Here is a 25,925-nt window from a genome sequence, read left to right on the forward strand (position 1 = left end):
TTTTTTTTTCACACATTTATTTACAAATTTGTTTAACCGAGACAAAGGAAAGTATCCATGTAACATAATTGTTATAAAGAATATATAGTAAGAGTTAATTTAAGTAATTTGATCATTAGTCTTTTCAGTTTTAGCAGCAGCATTATAGAAAAACATTTGCGTGGTTTATCAGAGTGTGAATATTTGTGGTCCTACATTGTTACTTGTGGATGACTCTCCTGCAGATAGCTGTCTTGCTTTCCTTGGAATTGGCTGAGAAAATGCTCTCAAGTGACTTTACAGTTTGCATATTCAAGTTGAATACCTGAGAAAATGTATTTTCTACGAGTTTCCAAGTCCCCCCTGCTTGCTGCTGAAACAGCACTTATGAACAGATATACTCATTTGGTCATGAGTAAATGGATTGTTTTGCCTAAACATAAAAATGGACAGAATTCAACCTAATCATACGTGAATTAGCAGTTTATCAGGCAATGAAATTGTCCAGAGATTTGCTGAGATTCCATATTTATGATCATATGCTGAAGCTGGAGGTTATCTGAAAACTGCATAATTGCCACATGCAAGAATCTTCTTGTCCTTTTATGGCTTAGATTTCTTGCCATGAGTCACTCCGAGGCCACACAATTAAAAAAGGGAAAAAAAAGGAGGCAGATTGAAAAGGATTGAAGAAAGGGAAGGGTGGGAGAAAAAAAGGTAGAAAGGATGGTAGGAAAAAACTAAGGGGACGAAGGGAGGAAGCAAGTAAGCAAGCAAGCATGCAGAGAAAGGACTGGGAGGACTAGGCAAAAACATGTTCCAATACAAACAAGAGAATAGACTATCAAATAATTATTAACAAGAAACACAAAACTCATAGTATAGAAAGTATTTTCTAGAGCTCTAAGCTGAAGTAATATCAATGTAATGACATAAAGACAATTTTTCCAAGAATTAAAAAATAAAAGTGCTGTATGGAACAGAATCTTCTTTCATTCTGCCTCAAAAATCACAAACAATTAAGCAAAAAGCAATGATCAATAAAATGAGAATGCTACAATTCAAAGAGGAGGACTGTACCTATAACTAAAAAGTAGACTATAATAGAGAATACTCAGTTTCACTGTAGACAGCAAAGAAGAGATTGGGCTGTTCACATGAAGTGCACAAGATTGTGGTGATAAAGTACACCACAAGGAGATAATAGTTAAGGAAAAAACAGGCTGTGTTCTCAAAGCAGTTACGCTTTCTGGGTTTGATCACATTTATTACTGAGGGAAGTGGACAGTGACTGTGATAAGGAAGTGACATCGTTCTGTGAAGGCAGAGCAGAGTCCCATCCAGACCAGCATAGATCAACACAGAAATGCAGGACACTGCTTCTCTTCCACTGCCAGAACAAGCACATAAGTATTCCCTGTTCAGGAGAAAACAGGAAAGCCCTGGAATTTAAAAAACAGCTGTCAATGTGTGAGGAAACTTATTTGCAGTTCAAGATTTCTTTTCTTTAGGAATATTTGTTGTCTTCTGTATGGCTTCAGAGCCAGTGCTGGCATGAATGGTTTCCAGCAAAATCTCTCCAATGAAAAATTTCTTATGTGTTGATGAAATTTCCTACTTTTCATAGCAATTCCCTAGGCAAGTTCATCTCAAAAAGCAGGGGAAGGTATAGCTACGACTAGACCTCCTAAAATTTTTCTAAAATATTTATTTTGACAGATGTTGGCAATAGGGCGGTAGTACTCAAGTGGTATTTAGAATGTTTTACTTACAAGGTCTATACATTTCAAGATATTTTTCCACTTCTAATCCAATCAAATCCATAGATTAGATTCTTACATGTACACCACATCTTTGCCAAATGCACTTATGGCTTACAGGGGTGCTTTGAAATAGACAGTCCTAATATATTACCACAGTATTTTAATTTTTAATTTCTAAAAATACTCTTACAAAATCAATAAATATTTTCTAACCATTATTTCTAGCAAGTCTGCAACAACAAAACCCAAATAATTATATTTATTACAGCACAGTAATGATGTAATTTATTATAAAGAGAAAAAGTACCTTAAAATTATTTCTTGTTAATTTAGAATAGCTACTATCCAGTATGTCTTTCAATAATGTAACTACAATCTCAAACTAGACTTTACCTGCTATAATATTTATAGCAAGGCCATCAGGAAGGCTCTGGACATTTCTGCATGCCAAACAGGATGATGGACTTTATGGAAAAATTTGAAATGTTAAAACATGATAATGATTCATTTCTGCATAATTCAAACCTCATACAGCATGGCTCATGCCAATACACTTTAATGGAAGCCAACTTTGAGCAGGACAGGTTTGAATGAGCAAGTAGGAAAAATAGATTTAGGGAGAGGCATCAATAAACCAACACATGTGCTAGTCTTTTGAGAAACTAGAACATTTGCAGCAGAACCTAGGGCAAAATAATGAGTTTGGTTCAAATACACTATGCTTATTAAAAAGAATAAGGATTGTTATCCAGAACTGCCTGTTACAAACTTTGCAGCCTCAGCAGAACATAAAATGAAGAAATGTTCTACATTTTAATGCTACTACATTCATTACATGGCCTGCGGGGGCCATTGTGAGAATCTTGTCTGACCTTCCAAGCACAAGCAACAAGGCTGCAGGGAATTCAATCGCATTGGGAGGAGAGAATATAGAAGTTTTTCTTCTACAGATCTGTGATTTTATCACAGATATTCAAAAAGTTCTATGAGGCAATTTGGGAAAAGATAGGAGTGGTGAGCACATAGACAGCTGTAATTAGGCACAGCTAGGGCTGTCATTCCCCCTAAACTTAAACAGAGAGGCACCAGACACTTCCTCAGAGTACTGCCTGTGCTCTGGATTCTCAGCATCCTTTTTATAGAGTTAGCAGAGAGTTCTGAGGAGAAATTCCATCAAATTCAATATGGCCTTCATTACATGGCATTTATATACCTAAAGTTATGGGATTTTGATTTTCGTATAGATCATGCTTTTTGAAATGCATTTAAAGTCCATCTATCCTGTAAGAAGCAAGGAAGGAAATTCCATTAGTTTTCATGCCTCACCAAGTAGTACACAAGACTATTAAAACAGTGTTTATTGATGTAATCAAGACACTATATACAGATTTACCAAATAATTTTATCTTCTACAATTCATATGAAATATAAAAATTTTTTGTATGCGATTCCACTCATGAATAATGTTAATTATTAAAAACTATGTCTTTCAACCTCGTTGAGATGCACATCTGCATCTATTTAGTTCTCATAACTATTTCAAAATTTACTAAAATCAATTTTCCAAAATTTGGTTATTAACTACTAAAGAAATATATTCTGACTTTTTTACAGGGATGCAAATTTTACCAAAGCAAAGTCATCCCTCCATATTCTTTGTCTGTTCTGTGATTTGACTTCTCAGAAGGATAAGCTAGACACATTTTCTTGCAAGGACATTAAATTAAAAGATCTAGTTAAGCTTCCACCCTCCCCCCTCCATTTTGTGAGGATTAGGACAGTGTAAGAACTAAAATTTTAAATTTTAAGATATTTCTGCACTTCAGTATATTTCTCACATGTCCCCCTACCTGGAGCAGTGAAATTTCCCCCTCAGTTGATCCTTAAACACTGTGCTGCACTGTGAATTTAAGCTGTAGCACATTTGTAACTCAGCTTGTGCTCCATAGTCATGGGACTGGACAGGATTAGAAAATTAAGTTAGAGTCAGTCTTAGTTATAAAGTAAATATTATGTCTATAATTTCTTTTCTAATTAAATAATTTAATTTTAACATAATTTTAAACCTGAAATGGTGGAGGGGTTGAATAATGCTTACTTGTTACACATATTAAAGTCAGGGGAATAGCGAGATGCAGTTGTGTAATATTGCAGGTAAAATTCATAAGGTTTCCCTCTGGCTAGAATATACTATTTGCTTTAAAATCAGACTGCTGAATAGAAAGGAGTTTATTACTTTTGATTATAAGAAAAAGATTATGGTTCCTTTTCTAGGCTTTCAAAGGCATCCTTAAAATATCTAAGATAAATATGTTTGAGTCTGAATTCAGACATGGCAATAATAACAACTGATGTATTTCAGGGAAAGATTTCAGTAAATTCTACAAACTAATTAAAAATTGTACTTACAGGGATCACTTTCCCATCACTGAAATCTTAACAACCCTAGGGTGAAAATCAGCAGCACTTACAACTAAAACACAGGAAGCAGCATGTTCAACATGGAAATATTGTGTTCCCTTGAAACCAGTAAAAATATAGACAAGGAGAAAACACAAGGTCTAGTACAATTTAGGTCAGTGCTTCAAAAGGAATCTTTATCATTTTGTGTTTAGAAAAAAACTACAGATAATGTCTAAAGGTATCAGCATGTATATCTGCATTGCATTCAGGGCCATTAGCCAACTAAGATGGAGCAATCTATGCATTTGTACGTTTTTTTTACAACTGGAATGGGCAGGGCTGAAGTTCTCTGAGCATTCCAGATGTGTTTTCCAGAGCAATGGGGCTCAGCAAAGGCTGTGAGTGACTCATGTCCTGTCTGTCCTGTCCAAAGCTCTGCTTTGCCTGTCCTAGGATTTCACAGAGCAGAAGCCTCACTCCAGTGTTGAAGAGCACAATGGTGAGGATCTGAAAATCATCAAAATATTTTCATGTGTAGGGTTTCTTCTCAGCCTGCCCCGGCAGGAATGAAAGGACAGGCTTCCTCTGACATGCTGGAGCTCACATATCAGTTCTCATGCACATATTTTTCTTTCTCAAGTTCATGTTTTCATTTATTATATTTTTGTACCCTATTACAATTTTGAAAATTCATAGTCTATTAAGACCTCAAGAACAAGTCTGTGCAAGGATGTGTGTGAGATGTGTGCAGGGGTCCCTGCAGAAGATGAGCTGATATAAAAAATCAGAGTGAGGGACTGGGTCCAGGCCTTTGCTGTCAGAGGGTAGTCCTCATGTCAGTGTAGGACAAATGAACAAATTAAGGAAATGCAAGGAAATTCTATCATTTAAATAGAAAAAATAGGATAATCACAAATTTAGGCATTAAAAAAATATTTCACAGGAAAACGCTGAACTCTGTTTTGACTGTGTTTTTTGGGTTTTTTTTTGTTTAGCTTTTGGCTTGGGTTTATTTTTGGTTTGTGGTTCTTTTTTGTTGTTTGGGTTTTGTTTTGTTGGGTTTTTAGTTTGGTTGGGGTTTTTTTGGGGTTTTGTTTGTTTGTTTTTCTGGGATATTTATCCTCTTTTAGCCCTTTCTCAGACCTCATGCTATATCAATGATATAAAAAATTTTACTATCACAGTTATGTTATGTATACAGATTATGAATGCTCTTCCACACAATTAATATATAACTTTAAACCACTATTTGTTTTAATGTATATTTTTTAAATTAAGGTTAAAGTGAGCTAGTTTAAAATTAAGTCACAGCAGAAATACAATTCTCATTTCATTTAACATTAATTTATATTCTGTCTTTTTTTTTTGTTTTAATTTCTTGAAAATAATTACCTCCTATTTCTTTGTCATCACCCTGGTAATTTCCTTCACTGCTTGATTTACAAAATGGTATTAAGAAGGGCAGGAGAGTCTGAATGGGCTAAGATATAATAATTTTGTTTATTGTTTTACAGATTACAGGGAGCAATTTGTTTTATGAAGCAGCATAGAAGAAAATAGGCACTATTCTGGAAATTAAAGGTCTGCCAGAGTGATGCACAATTCTCTCCTGAATTGAAAATTAATTAAATACCTTTTTAAAAAAGTCAAAGTAAATGTCAGAGAGCTGAAATTAAAGAATATAGAATAATTATTACAAGCAAAGCTAAGACAAAATCATTTAAGATATTATCATAAATAATGCATCATTTTATCTGAAAAATAATCTTCTCTTTCTCAGGTCTGGGATTCTGCATAAACAGATATTGATATGGTAACCATAATGTGTTGGTGTGCATTGAATTAATGTGGGTTTAGAACAGAGCATTTTGCTTTCCTCTCATGTATATTAAACTACTTGCAATTTCCACATAAATAACAAGAGAATTTATTTATGTAAATGGATTTGATGAAATTCTTCTAGAACTTTATTTCTGTAGTGAATGAGGAACTGTGAATGTTTTAAATTGAAAAGGCACAGTCTGAAATACTGAAAAATTGTTAACTGTTAAGGCAAATGTGGGACACCAAATTTTTCTCACCTAACTACTTTCCCACTACTTCACAATGACTACTGTTGTGTAGCACTGACTACTGTGAAAGTTAAGCCTTTTTTAAATAAAAATTATGAGAAGGACTTTAAATAAAAAGACACTAGAAGGCTTCTTTTAAATTTGCATTTTGGTAAAGAGCACTCTAGGAGGGGAGCAGGAAGAGTCTGAAAAATTGCTAGCACAAAAAGCAACAAAGAGCAGTTGCTGTCTTGAGGCCTTCTTTTGCACTTCTCCCTCTCTATCCTAATGTTTGTGTTCTTTTCTCTTTGCACTCTTAATCTTTTGTTTCACATTCCAGCTCTTTACATCTCCCTTTTCCTCTTCTATATATTTTCTTTTTGCAGTTTTATAAAAAGTGTTATACCTTCTCTACTGTAACTTTGTTTAGGTCATCAGGATGTTGAAGAACTATGTGAAGCATAACTTCACTCTTTCCTTGCAAGCAGTGGTGAGCACAGCCCAATTTGGCTAGCATGATTCTCCTTTTAGGCAGAGACAATGATTCCTTACTGCCTTCTCTTGCTCAGTCAGTTGCTTTCTTGTTTTCCTTGTTGGATAGGGTTCTTAATTATTTATAATTTTTTACAATTTCTAACATCTTTTATAGCTTATAATTTTGATCAGCTTCTGATCAAAAATTTCCCAGTATTCTGAAATGTCACATACCCCACATAGATGAGGTAATATTACATGATGACAGACAAGACTAAATCAAAGGCACTGCATTCATGGATATTAAAATATTTTAGTGAACCTAGAAATAAAAGAAAGATATTAAAGGCCCTGAATACACTCTTTAAGGAGTCTTGAGCAGCAGAGAGCTGTGCTTAGGACATAGGCAAAGAGAAAACAAGGAAATCAGATGGTGTATTGACTTGTGTTGATTAGGAACTCTTTCACTGCATTTCTAAATATAGATATTCTTTTGAGAAATGACAGGGGGTTTTTGCTCAGCAAGTATATGCATTATATGCATCAGATTTAATGAGAACAAATTCTTACTGTGAATTATCAGTCAAGCATCTCAGTTCTCTAAATGCATCTACTTATGAATTTGCATTTGAACAGAATATGAAGCTCAACTGTATGCATCTATTTTAGAGAACATACTCAAGCTTTGAGGGAGAAAATCTTTCACCGACCTTTTATCATTTTTGTCTAATTTTTTGCTTGCAATTTTAAATATAAAAAAAAGCAGAAGCTTACTGGTAGAGGTAGTTCACTGACTTGACACAAATAAAAAAGTGAAAGAATAAGTATTATATTAATAATCCTTCTTCTACAGCTTTTTTATTTGTACATTTTAATGGATGCTGTTGTTAGGTATATGAGGATGTGTGTTTTATGAAACAGATTTTTAAGTAAGACAGTGGAGATAATTTTTTAAATAATATTTTACTGATGTTTTTATTAAGCACATTTAGGAGGAACTCCAAATAACTGGATATTGAATAAGATGTCCAGAAGGAAGTTTTAACAGTTGTGTCCTCTTTTAAACTCAAGAGAACACAAAGTTTGCATGGCTTGAACAGATGTTTCAAAATACAACAGGAACAGAAAGGATAGGGAGCAGATAACTGATGATGCATTTCTACATCTGTCATCTCCTGCTGATATTAATGTTTCTAAAAGATCTTGAGAACCTTTAGGAGAAATTGGAGCCATGCTCACTTGCATCCATTTTTTTTTTATTTTTGACTTATCCATCAGATAATACTGGTTATTGTGGTTCACAAGATCACAAAATAACAGAATATTTGTGATTGGAAGGGACCTCCTGAGGTCACCTAGTCCAGTGTAGTTGGACTCCTAGGTCACCTAGTTCCTGTTCCATCAGGAACACCTGGAGTCAGTTGCCCAGGACTATTGTCCAGATATCATTTGAACATCTCCTTGGTCATCTGACATTCAGTTAATTATTTTTTATTAACTACTGATTTTTTACTTATTTAAAAATATCCTTTCTTCCTTTAATAGTCAACTGGTTATAATTAGCAGTTGTCATTTTGAAATCTGAGGACCACATAAACTAGAAGGAAATCCCATCCCTGATTTGCTATTAAGGCAGAAAACCTTTGGGGTGCTATGCTAACCTACTACTACTTGACAATTTTTAGAGAAAATATTTTGTTTCTTCATACCTTGGAAAAACCCCTTCTTCCTAATATTCTTTGGGCTTTGCTTAAAAGGATCCGTATTATCTCTTGCTGTCACTATTTTACACATTGCACATTTTAGTAATCCACAGGTACTGCTATAGGTTGTTCACTTTTTCATGTTTAAATAATTGTTAAGCTTACACCTATCCTTCATGATCAGCTAACTATGCTCAAGGAAATACTCACAGTAGTCAGGCAAAAGATGTGCCCACACATCAAAGAGATTACAACAGATACTGGAGCTCAGGAGATTTAAGGCTTTTAGCACTACCTCTACTATAAAGATAACCATGATCTCTATAGTAAAAGTAGAAAAGCAAATTACAGGTGTCCAGGCATCAATAAATCTGAAGACACCACTAAATTTCTTGTAGAGGTGGATGAAAACCAAGCTCACTGACAAACACACAGATCTTGCCTTCCATATATTGCAGTTTCTTTGGCGGTTTCAGAATTTCTTTTTCTTTTCCATTTCATATTTACCTTTTTTCAGCTATCTCAGGGGTATATGAAGATATGCAAAACATACCAGAACATTATTGGTACTGAATTGTAAAGCAGATTTGAGTTGTGTTCTACTTCTCTGCAGTTTTATGTGAGCTTTGACTTTATCCTTAACGATTCCCACAACTCCTTCTCACCTCCTCTATTCTTCTTCACCAAGAAGAAATAATTTTACTTCAGTGGGTACTGAATCTAGTTCTGAGTACATTTCAGACTTGACATATGAAGCTATTTGTTCAAAAATATGTTCAAGCTAGTTTTTCAACTTGAATATAAATGATATTCATTACCACACAGTGATTTTGCATTGAAACTTTGTACTAATAAGTGCTCTACACTAAGTGCTATATACTTATGTTTTCTTCTACTCCCATTATTTGTCTTGTTTATCTACCTGAGACATAAAAAGAATTTAAACAGTTAATATATGCCAGCAAAGATACAATAGATTTCCAGGTATGCGAGTGTGACAGATGTGAGTTATTTTTTACACAAGAATAAATCACTCTGCCCTTTAGCTGCCAGGCTTTTGGCTTCAACTATTTAGAGAGAGCATTTCCTAATTTTCATTAAATGGTAGATTTCAGGTCCACATACTTCTTTGTAAATAATTGCTGGTTTCAGAAGAGTCAATGTTCTCCTTTCATACTGATACATCTTGAAAATTAATTCTATTTTGTAGAAAGAATCTTCCACACCTATTTTTCAAAGTTTAGGCAATTAATCCAATCCATGAAAGGGAAACAAAAAAAAGGAAAACCCTATCTTTTTCTAGTGCAAGTTTTAGTTACAGCATATGTTATAGGATGCTGATTTTTATATAATGTCTTTCAAGAATATGGCACAATTAACTATATTTAGTTACCAAAGAATCTAATGGGGTTTAGATACCTGAGAAGTCTTCATAATGTGACCTCTCATGCTAAATTCAAACCATTTGTACTCTTCTGCCCGTAGCTGAATTCAGCCAAGATAAAACTGGGCTTCTTTTTCTTTACCTCTCAGATAGGAGATGTCTGCATCGCAGGATTTTACATGTTCTGTTATTCTTTCATAATTTTGCATCAAATGTTTTGAGATTGTCACATGAATGATGATGAAAGAGAAGGATTTTTTTCCTTATCATAGCAGTGTTGTAAATATATATGTAAAGTAAAGGACAGGTAAACACCTGAAATGTAAGGACCTTTGAGGATATAAAGGTTTTGAGGGTATTGAGTAAACAGTTATTCAAACTAAGAAAAAAAGGTGAAAGACCAGAAAATTAATAAATTGAACACCAAGGTACACAAAGCCTACTGAGAGATAATGAAGACAATAACAAAAATGAGAACACAGGTCTCTGATTGATGGACTCCAGTAAATAAGGGTCTGCCACCAGTGACTTCCACCTAATCAGCTGGAAAGGACCAGGCAGTCTGTGCTGCTCATGTCTGTGAGTGATGCTGTTTTTGTGGATGAAGGTACTGTTCTGCCTCTACTGGTCTGTAAGACTGCCTGGAAAGTTGAACTCATCCAAACAAATTCATTTGAATAGAGGGAAATGAAAAACTGTTCTAGTTTTCACCAGGAAGTAATCACAGCTAACATTAACTGCCTCAAACACAGGTCTTCAGTCAGAGGAGTCTCTAGACAGTTGACTCACATGTGTAAGCACTGGATTAAACAACTTCTGTAGGTAACCACCTCTCACAGCAGAAGGAACTGAGGTCACTTAAGCAGGAAAAGAAAATTCTAAAAGGCTAAGGTTAACTGGGAGAAAATCTTGACCTTAGGTACCAAGAAAGGAGAGGCTGTTTTTCAGAAATAAAAACCATTTAGAAAAAATAGAAATTCCAGAGCAAACCTGTAATTAATGTAACTCTGCATATATACATGAGGTAGAAATAATTAGAGAGATAGTCCTTTTTCACATATCATTGATAAGATCAATATAATAGATTGCCACCAAAAGAGCCTTCTTAAATGATTTGGAGAAGATGATGGCAAACTAGAGATTCTGCAGGAAAAGCTATTAAAAGAGTTCAAGGGCTCAGTATGCATAAGGGCTCAGTATACATGTCACTTTAGGAGATCATCACATGAATCCCTAAGGGTCTCTAGATATTTGAAACACATTTAAATGTATGTGAAAGATATATTTCCCAAATATATAAGGAAGATTGAAATATTCTTTGATTTCTGCATTAACCTGATTGTTCCAGGTTATACTTCCTACACAACATTAATGTTATTCATACAATTCTGTAAAAATATGATTTGGAATTTTGTTATTCCTGAGCTGTTCCAGAAACAAATTTTAAATGCAATTAATTGTACAAAATTATTATTCGGGGTTCATCTACCAGTTTGACAGACCCTTATTTATGGCACAGAGTTTTTCCTCTTGAGCTCCTGAAGTGATTGACAAAACTAGTTATCATCCTTTGGATGAACAAACCAATAAAAAGGATAAGATACTGAACTTCGTTGTTCCACAGGCTATTCTTTTGGCAGGGAAAATAGCATGACTCAAATGTCTTTGGTTCCAATCTAGATATTCCACTGTGATGTGTTCAACCTCATACTTCTTGCATGCTTTCTCCCACTTCTTGTTAGTGCTCTCCCACAAAGCACATCTTTGTTTACAATTGTTAAAATTGTTTAACTTTTTTTATTCCTGAATAAAGTCTGTAACTTTGATTTACCACATCTCTTTATCCAAAGATATCATTGGCTCAAGAAATTTGTCACTATATCTTGTCTTTTTAATGTTTGCCTTTTTGACAACCCCTAACAGTAATTCATACCAGGAGACTTGGCAATCAACACCATAGAGAAAAAGTTTTCACAGAAAGAGATAAGAAACTATTGATAATTAAGCGGGCAACATTGTGAATAAAGAACTGCACAATTCAGATATGACACAGGCCATTGTTGATGTAATATAGTGTTGCAAAAAACATCACCAGTAGTGATGGTTACTAAAGGAATTGTGTTTTCAAGCAGAAAGAAAAAAGGCAAATTAAAAGTATGCAAAGACTTCACCTCAGGCTGATTTAATTTTGGAAACCAAGCCAAGATTTCTATAACAAGTGACATTGAGGTGAAACAAGAACTATGAACCAACCCCAAGTGATACTTGGGGGCGTTGTAAAACTAACCTTTGAGAGAAGAATTATAGAATGACATATACCAGAGCTTTTTTAAAATATTACTGAGGATAAACAATGTTCGTAAGTAGAAATTTAAGAAAATAAGAAAATACAACAAAGAAAAACCCTTGAGGAGAGTTGTACATGTCAGAGAATTCAGTATAAGCTAAATTAGCCTGTGAATTGCATAATTTTTCAGTAGGAGGAAACCAGATAGCAAAATAACCAAAAAACATTACTGTAGCTGAATTCCTCATTATGTTTTGTCTTCCCATAAGACAAAAAGGGTTGGGCATTATACTATAAATCAATGTATTCCTATATTCATTGTTAATTTGTTTTCCAAAAGCACATAGTTGAACATATGAAAGTAAGTCTCATGACTTAAAGTGCTTAGTGTATCTCCACTAAAAAAGAGATGGGCCATGATAACTGTTTTAAAAAGGTATATTTTTAGTGGTATGGCAAAAAATGCACTGATTATTGCATTAATCTTATATCAGCATTGAAGTATATGGTTTTCTTTTAAAGATAAATGCAAATTATAATTAAGGGAAAGGAGAATGAGGAACATACAAGTTCATCTCTGAGCTTGGAAAAATATCCACTTCTCTCCCAGTATGCTTCACTAGGTTCCCTTTTCTTAAGGCAGAAGCTGATTGTTCAGCCACATAAAGGCTTTGCTGTGAGAATCTGCTAATCAGAGAGGATCTGACCTGCTAATCAGGTCTCCTTCTTGGCCATTATAGAAGAAAAGACAATGTAGTTCTGGAAAACACATATCTGGAAGATATGTGCCTTTTAATGGAGTGGTAAAACAATAGATGTCTCTATAAAAGAAAGAGCTGAAAAGTATAGTTTTATTTTCTCCTGTTCTTTGAATTTATTTGGGATACTATTTTTTGATTATTCTACCAGTCTCTGAAAGACTCAAGTTTCTTGTCAAAATTGAAATTTCTATGGCTATCCATTATTTAAAAGGCTTTTTAGAACTAGCTTCCCATGAAGTAGTTTTATTTTATCATTTACTTTTATCATTTGTCTGGTTTGTTTTAAATAGTGTGTGGTTTTTTTATTATTATTTTGAGCTTTATCCATGCCATTTTGTAGTTAGCATTTTGGTAGCTGTAGTTAGCTGTCTTATTTTTTTACATGTACCCTGTAGAACATCCATTATTTGACAGCATACTTAGAACACCAGCTGAGAGTTGCATTGCTTATTATGGTTAATTTCAAAGTAGTTGCCATCAAATCTATGTGAAGAAATATCTCTTTATTCTGCCTCTAACAACACAAAGAACACACTTTACTTTTCCTTGCTTATAATGCAACTATATTACTACTAAGGAAAGGGGGATAAGAATTGATAAAACCATCCTCTTGTGAAATCTGCATTGTATTTAATGTCATCCACAGGTGAATATAACTCATATTTATACCACACTAAATTGTACTTGGGGTGTTAGATGCAGTTAGAAGACAAAGGATTTGCCTGACAGAATATAGGATCTCAAAGGAGAAAGAAATCCAAAGGATGAAGAACAAGATGCAATGTTGGAGTGGAGGTTTCTGGATGATTTAGGAAAAAACCTCTAAAGTATCCTAAATATAGATATATTTATATCTATAGGATATAAATATATCCTATAGCTAGGATATAGGATATATTTATATCCTGTATTAGTTACACAAATATAGAAATTGTGTAACTATTATTCCCATTGCTTAAGACTTTAACATTCTAATATTAGTTTTGAAAGTAGATAAATTCCTTAGGCACTTTTGTTACAAGGTTCCATTCAAAACTATAACATACATTCTGTTCACATCTCTGGAAGGTTGCCATATACACATTACCACCTGCACTGGATTTCAATAACTAAGTAAATAAATTATTTCTCTACTCAGAGAATCACTCACAAAACTACAGATGAAGCCAAGATGAAGAAAATCCAAGATGACAGAGACACAGAGGAATACTAATACATTTGAATTTTTGCTAGCAGTAGTCAGATTTGATATTAACACAATCCCCTCTTTTTTATGCTCAGTATATTGAAAGTTATTTTAACTTCCTAAATCTAATAACATTATCAGACACAATCCATTCCAGAATATGAAGAAAGTCATTGACTTTTTTCCCACTCCTCAGTCACCTTCATCATCTGCCTAGACTGAAAAAAGCAGAATTATTTTTACTCACCAGGGATTTCATAAATCCCTAATACTCTTAAAAATTGTCCAGTATCACAAGACTTCTGCTGGTATTTAAGGAATTTTGGATTGATATTCATGCCATTGATGAATTAAAAGAGTTTTCAGAAACTGTTTTAAATGGGTTTTTTTTTGTCAGACGATAGTCACATTACATTGACCACAAAAGAACAAACATAATTTAAGTTATACTCATTATATTATGAATGTACTTCTTGTAATTTGGTATTAAGGTGAGTGTCTGGGAAAAATTTAAGAGTATTTAACAGTAATAATTTAATGAATTCTGCACAGCTGCTCTGTTATGACTCTGTAAGATCTGGTTCCCTTTTTATTACTAAGATAATGATGCAACTCCTACTTTTAGGGCCTGCCAGTTTTGTTGTTAAATACCATGACAGTCTGTAGATGTCTGAGAATGTCCAGCCATCTTCTTCACAAGGCGCTGAACAGCAACAAAGCAAAATATACAGAACACATCAACCACCATGTCCTTGAAATTTCACATACTTATATTTTTGGTATTATGTCATTCAACATCTGGGTATTTGCTTGAGAGTTCTCAGGATAGGGCTGTAGTCTCAGTCTAGGGCTCAAATTTTGGACTAGTGAAATAAAATTCAAAGCAAGCATTATAAGTAAGAAAAAATAGCAACCAGTATTTTAAGACAAAACTTAAAAATAATTTATAAGTGAATAAAATAAAATATTATGAACATCACAGTATTTAATGAATTAATTAGTGATAAATATGCTGTACTCAACTTTAAAATTGCAATTCACCTTGAGAACCCAAAGACTATGAGTAGCCAAGTGCATAACACTATGACTATTCAATAAATCACTATAAAGATTAATTCAAGTAAAGCCCAGCAGTTATTCATTCAGATAATAAGTGTTACCAGAGCTCTTCACAACTAAGAGTTAATTGAAAGTTATGGTAATGTAGAAAGATCAAATAAATTTGTAGCTTTTGAGTAAAACATAATCCAATTTATTTAAAATAATCCTTGATAGTCATAATCAATATTAATCAGGTAATAGTACAAGAGAACATCACAACTAAAGAATAATAATTTAACAACAAAAACCAACTAAAGAATAATAATTTAACAATTTTTCTACATAATTTAGGCAATATCACTAATGCCATGACTTAAATTAGGAAATTTGTTTCCAAGAAAAGGAAAGATAGTGAACAAGTATTTGACTGAATAAAACAATAAGCTAAAACTGTTTTTATCATGTCATGAATTTATCAATGTTGCTGTCTTAAAAAAATGGGTTCTTCTACAAAACACATTTAGTAAGGATGTGAAATGATATGCTTTATCCTAATTGCAAATGCATAGTAAGTAATTTAAAATTATAAGTACCTAGATCTAGACTAAAAGCTCAAGCAAAAAAAACCAAAGAAACAAGCAAAGCCCCCCCTCCACAAACCAAAATCCCAAACAAACAGAAATGCAGTGATGTTAGTCAATTAAATGGTTCTAAAATGCTGGCAAACCCCAGAGACATGTGTGGATCAATGTTGTATTTTATATTTTGTAAGTTTATTGAATGTTTTCTGTTCTTGAAAGTGAAAATATCATATGCAAACAAATTTTTAGCAGGAAAAGGGGTGCAGGATCTCACTTCTCCCGTAGTGAAGAATAGAAGAGCCATTTATTAAAACATCGCACTTCCAAGTTGCTGGAAAATAGGATAGGGCTTGGATGTCATCACCCATAAGATCTACCTGATTCATATTTTCCTAACAGCTAGAATTTTATGTAGACAGTTCTGCATCTTCTTATTTCTTCTGCCCCAGATGGATGTAACTGTTTCAATATTAATATTTGATTATAAATAAATGGCCTATGTTAATTTAATTTTAGGTCCTCATCAGAACTAACAACCAGATAAATATGAGTGAATTATATGACTGGTCCACACTTCAAGAGTCTAAAATAAAATTAAAATTCAATGATCAATGCTACTGAATTAAATGCAAGCGTTCAAGAGCAGTCTGTCAGATATTATATGTGCTTTTCACAATGAAAGCACAAACAGGTGCTTTGTCAAACAGGTGTAGTTTGACAGCAACTTGGTGATTAATTGACAGGTTTATTTTTATAACGTGGAAGAGTATGAAACTGGTAACAGCTCCTAACTTAGACAGAAATAAGTTTTTAATCAGTGGGTTTTTTTCAGCACCCACATTTTCTGTGTCTAAAGGAAGTTAGCTGCTTTTTCCTTTAGCTTTGTGCTAAACCTATTGTCATAGGTCACAGAATAGTTTAGTTTAACAGGGAGCTTTAAAAGTTATCTAGCTTAACCCCGCTGGAATGAGGAAGGACACCTTCAACTAGATCAGGCTGCTCAGAGCCCCATCCAGCCTGACCTGGAATGCTTCCAGGGGTATGGCATCACCACTTCCCTGGGCAGCCCATGCCACTGCTTCACCACCCTCATTACAAAAAGCTTCATCCTTACATCTCATCTAAATCAACACTCTTATAGTTTAAAACTATTAACCCTATTGCTACAGGGCTTGCTAAAAAACCTGTCCTCGCCTTTCTTAGAGGCCCCCTTTAAGTCCCGAAAGCCCATAATAATGTCTCCTTGGAGCCTTCTCCAGGCTGCCCAACCCCAACTTTCTCATGGCCTAGTATTCCTCACCTAGGTCTTTCTGCTCAGCCTTTTGTGACCAAGGGTGACTTTGCTGGGCCTCTGTACAGAAATCTACACTTTAAAAAGAAAATGCCTTCAATTGTCCTCTGGATCAAATGTACTCTCAGTACATGCTTTGGACATGGCGACAGAGCACAACCCTGTTCTTTCATGTATGTGTGCCCAGGGACATTCAGGAATAGCCTGGGGACTGTGCAGGTTTCTTCCCGTACTTCTGCCTGTCGTCTCACCCTGAATCTCGTGGTCCCATCAGCCAGACATCACGCAAGCCCCAGAAGCCCCTCTGACTGGCACTGCCACACAAGCTGTGGGATGCTCACAGTGCCAGCTGCAGGCACCTGCTGGCTCAGCTGAGCAGGTGCCAGACACCACCCAGAGCGTCCCTGCCATGTCCCAGTGCGTGGTGCAGTGAGCTCACAGCTCCCCACAGCACCTGCTGTGGCTGCTGCTCCATCTAAAGGTTAGAACAGCAGCCTTTGTCTGTCTTTGGTGTTTTCTTAAACTGATGGGACCAATGGAGTCTCTTTTGATTCTAACAGTGAGGTGTAAAACCTAGGCTTTAGTTTTGGTCTAGTTTTCAGCTTAATCCTGGCAGAAACATCTGTGTGAAACATCAGCCACTGCAATAGGAAGAGGTTTCTGTGGTGATTTTTAAGCAGGACTTTTTACTTTTTTTAATCTGAAGAGCAAATGTTATATAAAATATCTGAAGCTTCTTAGCTTTCTGGGCAATATTCCCAGTCATTTGCAGCAAGCAATCCACTTCCTGGAATACCAAGCCAACAAATTTCCCACCCAGTAGGGTGGGAATGCTGAGCTGCTGTGTGCCATTCCTGCCCACTACCATCAAAAAGACCTCACAAAGCAGGAAACATAAGCTAGTTTAAAAATAATTAAAATTGGTGGAAAGATGCTATTGTCAACAAAAGCTGATAATTCAGACAAACTCTCAAAGGTCTCACAACCCTGTGGATGTGTCCTAGTATAGTAAATAAATAACACCAAATGTTAAGCTTTACAGCATGACAAAAACAAATGTAGTAATACTTAAAGCAAAATAATATATGAATATTTCTCTTTTTTCTTTACCTATTCATTATTTTGCAACACTAAAAGTTAGGTATTTAGGTAGGTAAAAAATTTTAAAATACTTAGTCCCTTTTTAGAAGCCTAATCTCCCCAGAAGTGTCCATCTCCAAATTCAGTTTTCATGTTATAAAGGTCACTCATTTTAAGCATAAATAGAGCCTTTGTGATTATCTAAAAATAATGTGAACAAACTTTTTCAGCATCATTTCCAAGTTAAAAAGTAAGGTATATTTATAGAACCATTAATAACCTTAATATGCTGATTTTTTTCAGCAAATGATTATCTTTTCCCCTAGCTACTGGAACTATTAAAATTTGTTTTCCAAGCTTCTCCCAACATATACATGGTTCAGATGGAAATATTAAATCACTAATGCCCAATAATATAAAATTATTTATTTAGCACACATTAAAGCCTTAAAAGTTAACAGTTGTTAATAATAGTATTATTATTAAAAGTATTAACAGTTGTTAATAATAGAGCCATCACTGTCTGATACTATTTGGAGTCAAATTAAATTATTCATACTTATGAATTTATTGCCTCTAATTCTTTTGACCAACAATAATGACAATGCACTAAACACGCCATAGTGAGAAGATGTCCTAAACCCCTGACTGACTCAGCACGAGGCACTGGTCTGTGGGCAGTCACAGGAGAGAGAGCTCAGTCTATCCAGAGCCAAATGCTGCATTGTGAGTAAACCTAACTCTGCAGGCACTTAACATGATGGGAGATGTCTTTTCACTGTGAGTCATCCCTATTAGTCACTGAGTAGTGAGACTAATCAGCACTTACTTGTAAATATGTGCTGATTTTGTCTGTTTTGGTAGAAAGCCTTTATTTCTGTAACACAGAGTATAGTCTTCAAATGCAGCTTTGATGTAGATGTGCAAAAGATTCCTGGTAATGGGACATCCCCATGGCCTTTGCCTTGGGCTTGTAACAGCTAAAGTCAGCAATGAACAGCCTGTGTTTTAAAAGGTTGACAAATATTTCCAGTAGCGCTGTGTCAACACTTCTAATTACAATGACTGTAAGACAGGTCATGGTGTGGTTTTGTCAGGGAAGCTTTCCTGTCTGTCCATCCAGAAGGCACTCTGGCAGTCACACTCATACCTCCTGAGCTGGAACTGAGACACCTTGGTTTTTCCTGGTCATGATGGCTAAGATGGAGCCTCACTATAGAGCTGAGCCTTAGATATATAAAAAAAGTTCACTGAAATGGAAAATGCACCTATTTTCAAAATCAGCAAGTTCAGATTCACATTCTTTTCACACCAACCTTCTCTTCCATTCACTGTCACTGACGTCCTTCCAGAAGATTATAGCTCCTAGAGCTGTTAATGTGATTGCCCTGTTAGAATGAATCCAGATGAGAGCTATCAAGATGATCAGGGAGCTTTCTCACATGAAGATAGGCTGAGAGGCTTGGGGCTGTTCAGCCTGGAGAAGACACTGGGGAAACCTTGGAGCAACCTCCCAGTACCTAAAGGGCGCTTACAAATAGGCTACAGGGACTTTTCACAAAGGCACGTGTTTTTAAGGGGAATGGTCTTAAACTGAAACAGGGAAAGTCTAGATTAGATGTTAGGAGGTAATTCTTTATTATAACTGAAACAAGTTTGCCTAGAGAAACTGTAGGCTCCCCATCCCTGGGGGTATTCAAGACGAAGCTGGATGGGTCTCTGAGTAACCTGGTCTAGTGGAAAGTGTTCCTATCCATGGTGGAGGGTTTTGGACTGGATGATCTTCCAACACAAACTATTCTATGATTCTATGATTTTAAGGTGAACAGTTGAGGTAGACTCTGTTTTTCCTAAGTGGTAATGGGAACTAAAAAAATGCAGCTTCCCAGCTTTTACTTCTCCTCAGCAATCTTAGAATTCATATTTCATCATTGTGTTTCCACATTTTGTAAAACTGAATAGTCCAACACGCTTTTCCTAGTCAAAATTCATAAATAAGTACAAAGTGAATATTTCATACATTTGAATCAAACTACTGCAAGCTCTTGTGATATACAATAAGTGAAGTCTGCATACTAAAAAAAATATTAGTGGGCAAGAACACTAGGAAATAAAAGTTCTAAGGGAAAAAAGAAACAACACAAAAACAAAGCTAGAAGTTCAAGATTTATTAATATGAGCAGATATGGCAGATAAAAGAATTCTGGATGTACAAGGATTTCTGTCCTGGTTTGCCTAGCACTAATAGAGAAATATAGTATTATAGATGGGAATTTTAGAGTTCAAACTGACTTAAATGCTTTTGATATCATGAGTTGAGTTGGGCTCAAAAGTAATTTTGGCAGTTTTGAAAAATTTTAACATTTGCACAAAGACTTTGAGAACTGGCTGATGATTCAGTTTTCTTTACTTCTAAGTTTAGAGTTTGAGATACATAATGGAAATCTCCTAAAAATTCTGAACACCTTCCTTTGAAGCCAGACTTCTTATGATGTTTTACCTTCACAAATGGCTACTGCCATCAAAACCACTAGTCACTGTTTTAAAATACAAAGTATAAAGCTAAATATTATCTTTCCAATATTCACTCCATGCTCCTGCACTGACACCAAAGAAACAAAGTTTTTTTACCATCTCAAACCAAGAGAAGTACAAACAGTTGAGAACATAGAACTAAATAATCCTTATTCCTATTTCCTGTAAGCTTATTTCCTAGAAAATTAATAATAAAAAATGTTAAATAAAACCCCAAAACACAGTAAAGTTTGGTTTTCAATAATAAATAATTGTTGCTATACAGGGTCAAAATAACACAAAATAAATACAACTTGTTTGCAAAATAAACAATACCTAATGGAAATAAAACTCAATTACTAGAACAAGAAGGCTCTGGTTCTATGCATGGATTTGAGCTCATCACTTCTCTTAGCAATGATATTGTTTTGCCATGGACAACATTAAACACTGCATGAAAAAACAACAAAGCTCTTAAAATGTATATTACCAATGTATTTACATCTAATTTTAAATTTTAGAATATTTACATCTAACTGAAATTTTATGTTCTAGAAATTAAAAAAGGTTGGATTAAGTTTCTCTAATGCCAGTTATTACTCAAGCAGATGCTGGGACAATGGGAATTCCTTGTTTTCCAGGTGATCTTCTAAAGTACTTCAAAGTGTTAAAATTTAAGGTTGTAAATGCATAAGAAACAGGATTCAAGAAATAGCTCAGTTTATCAGATAGAACTACCTTATACTAAAAGCTACTCCAGTCTATAATGTCTTTCATAAAATGAACAATGGTCTTCTGAATTTTCAATTAGCTAAATATTCCTTGGGTCTACCAAGAACACCCTTCTGATACAATTAATATTAAAACAGGTATGCACTGGCATTGCTATTGTGAAATTAATCATGATATTTGATCCATTATTGACTTTCTTTTCTTGCTTTGATCATTCTTTTCCATTTCTAATTGATTAACTGTCTCTTTATTGCAAGAGTTTCCACAGGCTTTGGTTAGTCTTGGGCAAAGGAGCATGTTAACTAATCAGGTCCTCGGAAGCAGATTTGGAGCACTGATTAAAAGCAATTGGACCATCTAACCTTTTACAGCTATGATTACTCAGACAAGCAGCTTCCCCTCTGATTCCTGCTGAAGGTTAATAAGGACTTATTGGCTTCCAGATGGCTGATTTATCTCTATCAAGTTAGCTTTCACTGGAAATCTTTTAGAGTAAATTTTTTCTCTTAAGCAGGAGTGGCCTATATGCGTGCTCCACAAATTCCTTAATGTTTGTTACATAACCTATACAGGTAAATCAAAGATTTTAAATCAAAGATCAATCAGTTTCTACTTTTTTGAGTAGTAGACAAATGAAACAAAACACAAATAATAATTTCATTTGTTTCTTCAATATTGTTTTTTCACATCATTAACTGGAAGCTAATTTATTATTCCTTTATACAACAAGCACAGAGGTCATGTGGATTACTGAAATTTGATAATTCCTAATTATACTTCTTTGTATTTTGTCCCTTTTTGGTGTTGCTATATCTAAACACTACATACAGTGCATTTGACTACATGGTAGTTTTGATTAACTAAGTTACCAAGGAAAAATAAAATACTTAGCTTGAAGACAAGAGTCTGTAGAAGGTTAATATTTTTTCCTTCATCTTAAAAAGAGTCCTTTTAGAGGCAATTATACTTTTTGCTGTTATGTAGTTTTAATATTATTTAGATTCAACATTTTAAAGGAAGTGTTCTTTGTAATAATAACAGTGATCCTTCTTTGCAGCTTGTACAGAATTAGTCAAACTGATTGTCCTCTCCTACTAACTCTTCTCATGTGAGATGATTTTTAAGGCTCTTAATGTTGGATACAGTCTAGTAACATCAGGTTTTTACCACAGAATGAGAAAATATTCAGTTATGAAAGACTTTATACTTTTTACTAGCCTTATTTTATCCAAAAGGGAAACCACAGGAAATAAAATTTTCTCATTTTTTGGCTCGTATTTTAGTTCTATTTTCAACACCAATTTCACGGTGCCCACTGGAACTGTCCACTGGAGTCCAGCCATTAGCTCATGAACATTGAAATGTAGATGCATGATTTAAATATATCAGCTTTCAAATAAATTGTCCTGATCCCTTATTCTTTACCCACTATCATCTGTTTGTCTGGTTTAAATCCAAATGTATATCAGGCATGTGAATCACTGGTAACAAATGACAGTCTGGAGGTACAAGAAAATTGTTCCCCATGCCACCAGAGAACAGCAGAGCAGGGAGGTCAGGGCTACATCTATGCTTAAAAGCAATGCAATCCCTGCCTCAGAAGGAATCTTAAGTCTCAGTGTGTTCCTGACTATTTCCATTGCTGCAGGGAAACAGTGTGCCAGGTATGGTTGCACTTAGAAAGGCAGAGAGAGCACCTACTTAAGTTCTAATCTTATGGTTTCTAAAAATTCTCTTCCTATCTAGTTAAGAACTTCTCTTATGCAGCACAAGCAAAGCGTATCTGATTTCTGATAATTTTTCCTTTCCAGTAATCATACAGAGAATAGGAACCCATGAATGTATCACTGAACTACTGGATCAATATAGATCTATAGAAATCTAAGTATCTGAGTATAATGAATGTTAGACATGTAAGTCTAAATCTTCCTCATTTTGAATTAGAAAGCTGCAAACATAAAACATAAGGGTAACTTGGAAATAGAACACATAGATTTCATGGGCTTTTCTTCATCTATTCTTGCATTCCTATATGATCATCAGACAGCTTTTCAAAGAGTTTAGAGTCAAGGAGTCTCTGTCACTCTGGCACTGTATGAGGGATCAAGGCCTGCCAACCCAACATGAATGCAAACCAGAATGTGCACTTACCAGAGAAGATTTCCAACACTGATTTCTAGGTTTCTTTAAAATGGCTGCTTTGGATTAAAAATCTGGATTTGAATAAATGCATAGATTTAAATCTATCCTTGAAATTTCACTTGTGAAAAAAAAAAAAAAGACATATTGTGTGTATATTGTGTGTTTCACAGCTGTGTAATACCCATATGTATAAACCTGACTTGTAATTGTAAAGGATTTCAGATCAGTCCTTAAGAAGCCGTTACTTGAAAGAGTGCTCTATTTATTCTAGTTAGGCAATATGTTTTTAGCAAAAAAAAAAAAAATTGTGAGAAATAAAGAACTTTTTTTTCAATTTTTGTGTCCTGTTTCCTTGAAACCCTTATAGATTCTCTTCTAGTCAGTCAGGGACTCTATGTACAGCAATTTCAGTAGTTAAAGGAAAATAAAAAAGGAATGCCTACAATAAACCCGTTTCTACTGTGGTTACAATAAGTAGAAACATTATTTCTTTTTCACCTGTTGGACAGCATATAAAGTACTCTGATTATGAATTTCTGTGCATCTTGCTCCTATGGGAATGGAAGTAAAATAAGGATTCATCATGTAATTTTACAGCATTTTACCCATATAGCATTTTTTGCTGTGTGGCTTTCTGTAATGTTATGTATTTTAAGCAAACTAAGCAAGCTGGGAAAAGTACTATAATAAAAGTGGAGAGGCAAAAATAAATATGAAAGGGAATCTCTGAGGTACTAATTAATTAAAAATTAAGCTCAATTGTTGAGCTACTCTGAAGAAGATAATGGACAGGGTTCTCTCTGTGTTAAGTTTGTACTCAAAGCTGTCAGATGTAAACTACAGAACAAAATAGTAATTAGTATGGCCTGGTAGTGCGTATAAATAAAGTAACTCACTGTTCATTAAATAAATGTTAAATATTTCTTCAAAGCTTTCAACAAAACAGGTTTTCAAAGGAATGTTAATTTTGATTCATGCAATCATTTGACTAAATTAGTATGTTTTGTGCAAAGATGCTTGTCTTATTTTAACAAGAGCAATTCCCACTTTCAGTTTCTGTTTATCCACCTCTCTGTCTGAAATTACTGAAAAAGCTTATATCAATGCTTTTAATTTTTCAGCTCCTCATAAAATGGGAATAGTTAAAAAAGGTCAAAGCTCCTTTTGGTTTTTGGAAAAGAGTATTATTAAAAACATAAAAATAATAATATTTTCAAAACTTACTCTTTTAGAAATTACTTTATCAGAATTATTCAAAGTTCAAAAATAAGTCACTGCAAAATTAGTGTCATCTGTCTTGTAGTTTAGATCACTGTTCAATTACTGATACATTATAGAATCATTCCTCTGCATTATTTTTCCTAGAATGATTAAAGATAACAAATTGTAGTCAAAAGGCTTGACTATTTCAGCTTCTGCTTAGGCTGTAGGGAAATGTCTACAATTAGAACATTATTTTATTCATCTACTTTATCCTACCCTTATTTTCCTACTCTTAAATTTGTTAACTTCTGCAGGTAAACACGGTCATGAATAATGATTAGAGGACTGAGCCCACTCTATCTCTGTGGCATCTCTGTGGGGAATCCAAACCCTTCTAACTATTTTACTGATGATTTATTGCCCTTTTAGGTGCCTCAAAACAAAGCATTCTCTCTGGACAGCATAGACCACCATTGCACCATCACCAAAATACAGTAGCTTCAGCTGGGATGTGGGTCTGGCCATGTGTTTTCCAAAAAGATGAATTTTCCTGTTTAAAATATAAAATCATAGGCAGAGATGGAGCCTTTCCTCACAGCCCGGGCTCTGGCTTGGCCTGCTGCAGTCTCTGGACCACATCAGGATTAATTTGAAGAAGCCAATACTTCTTTTCTTTGACCCTTTTTAACTTTTCCCATTTTATGAGGAGCTGAAAAATTAAAAGCATTGATACAAGCTTTTTCTCCAGGAAACTGGGCTGGAATACTTGTGTAGAATCACAGAATGGTTTGGGTTCAGAGGGACCCACCTTAAAGATCATGTCGTTCCAGCTCCTGCTGCCATGGGTAGGGAGACCATGCGATAGATCAGATTGCTCAGGGTCCCATTCAACCCGGCCTTCAGCACTGCCTTGAGCACTTCCAAAGAGCATTTTGAAAATGCATTGGAACAGCCTGCGTGTTTGTCTGGGTACCCCTGATGCCTATTTAGACAAATGTTTGGATTCAGCCAGCTGTCCTTTTTGGCCTAGACCTTTCCTAGCTGTCAGACATCTGTCACAAAAATGCTGAAACAACTTCTCCCCTCTTAATTGGGTTACTTACACAACGTGCTTTACCACATTCTTCCTAGCATGGCCTTCAAATCCTGCTCCCTCGATTTCGCCCATTTATTTGTGCTACTCCAGCACAATATTTTTACCTGACAGCAGTTGCCAGCTGAAAGATATTTGGCCATTCCTCCTCCCTCCCCTTGTCCCTCGTCACATCTTCTCCCACCTCTGAGCTGTCACCACCTTTCCCTAAACTGTACCAGGGAGAAGAGGAGAAAATTAATTGTGTCATTTTCACA

The sequence above is a fragment of the Lonchura striata genome, chromosome 3, assembly GCF_050655825.1.
Source record: "Lonchura striata isolate lonStrDom1 chromosome 3, ASM5065582v1, whole genome shotgun sequence".
Lineage (NCBI taxonomy): Eukaryota > Metazoa > Chordata > Aves > Passeriformes > Estrildidae > Lonchura > Lonchura striata.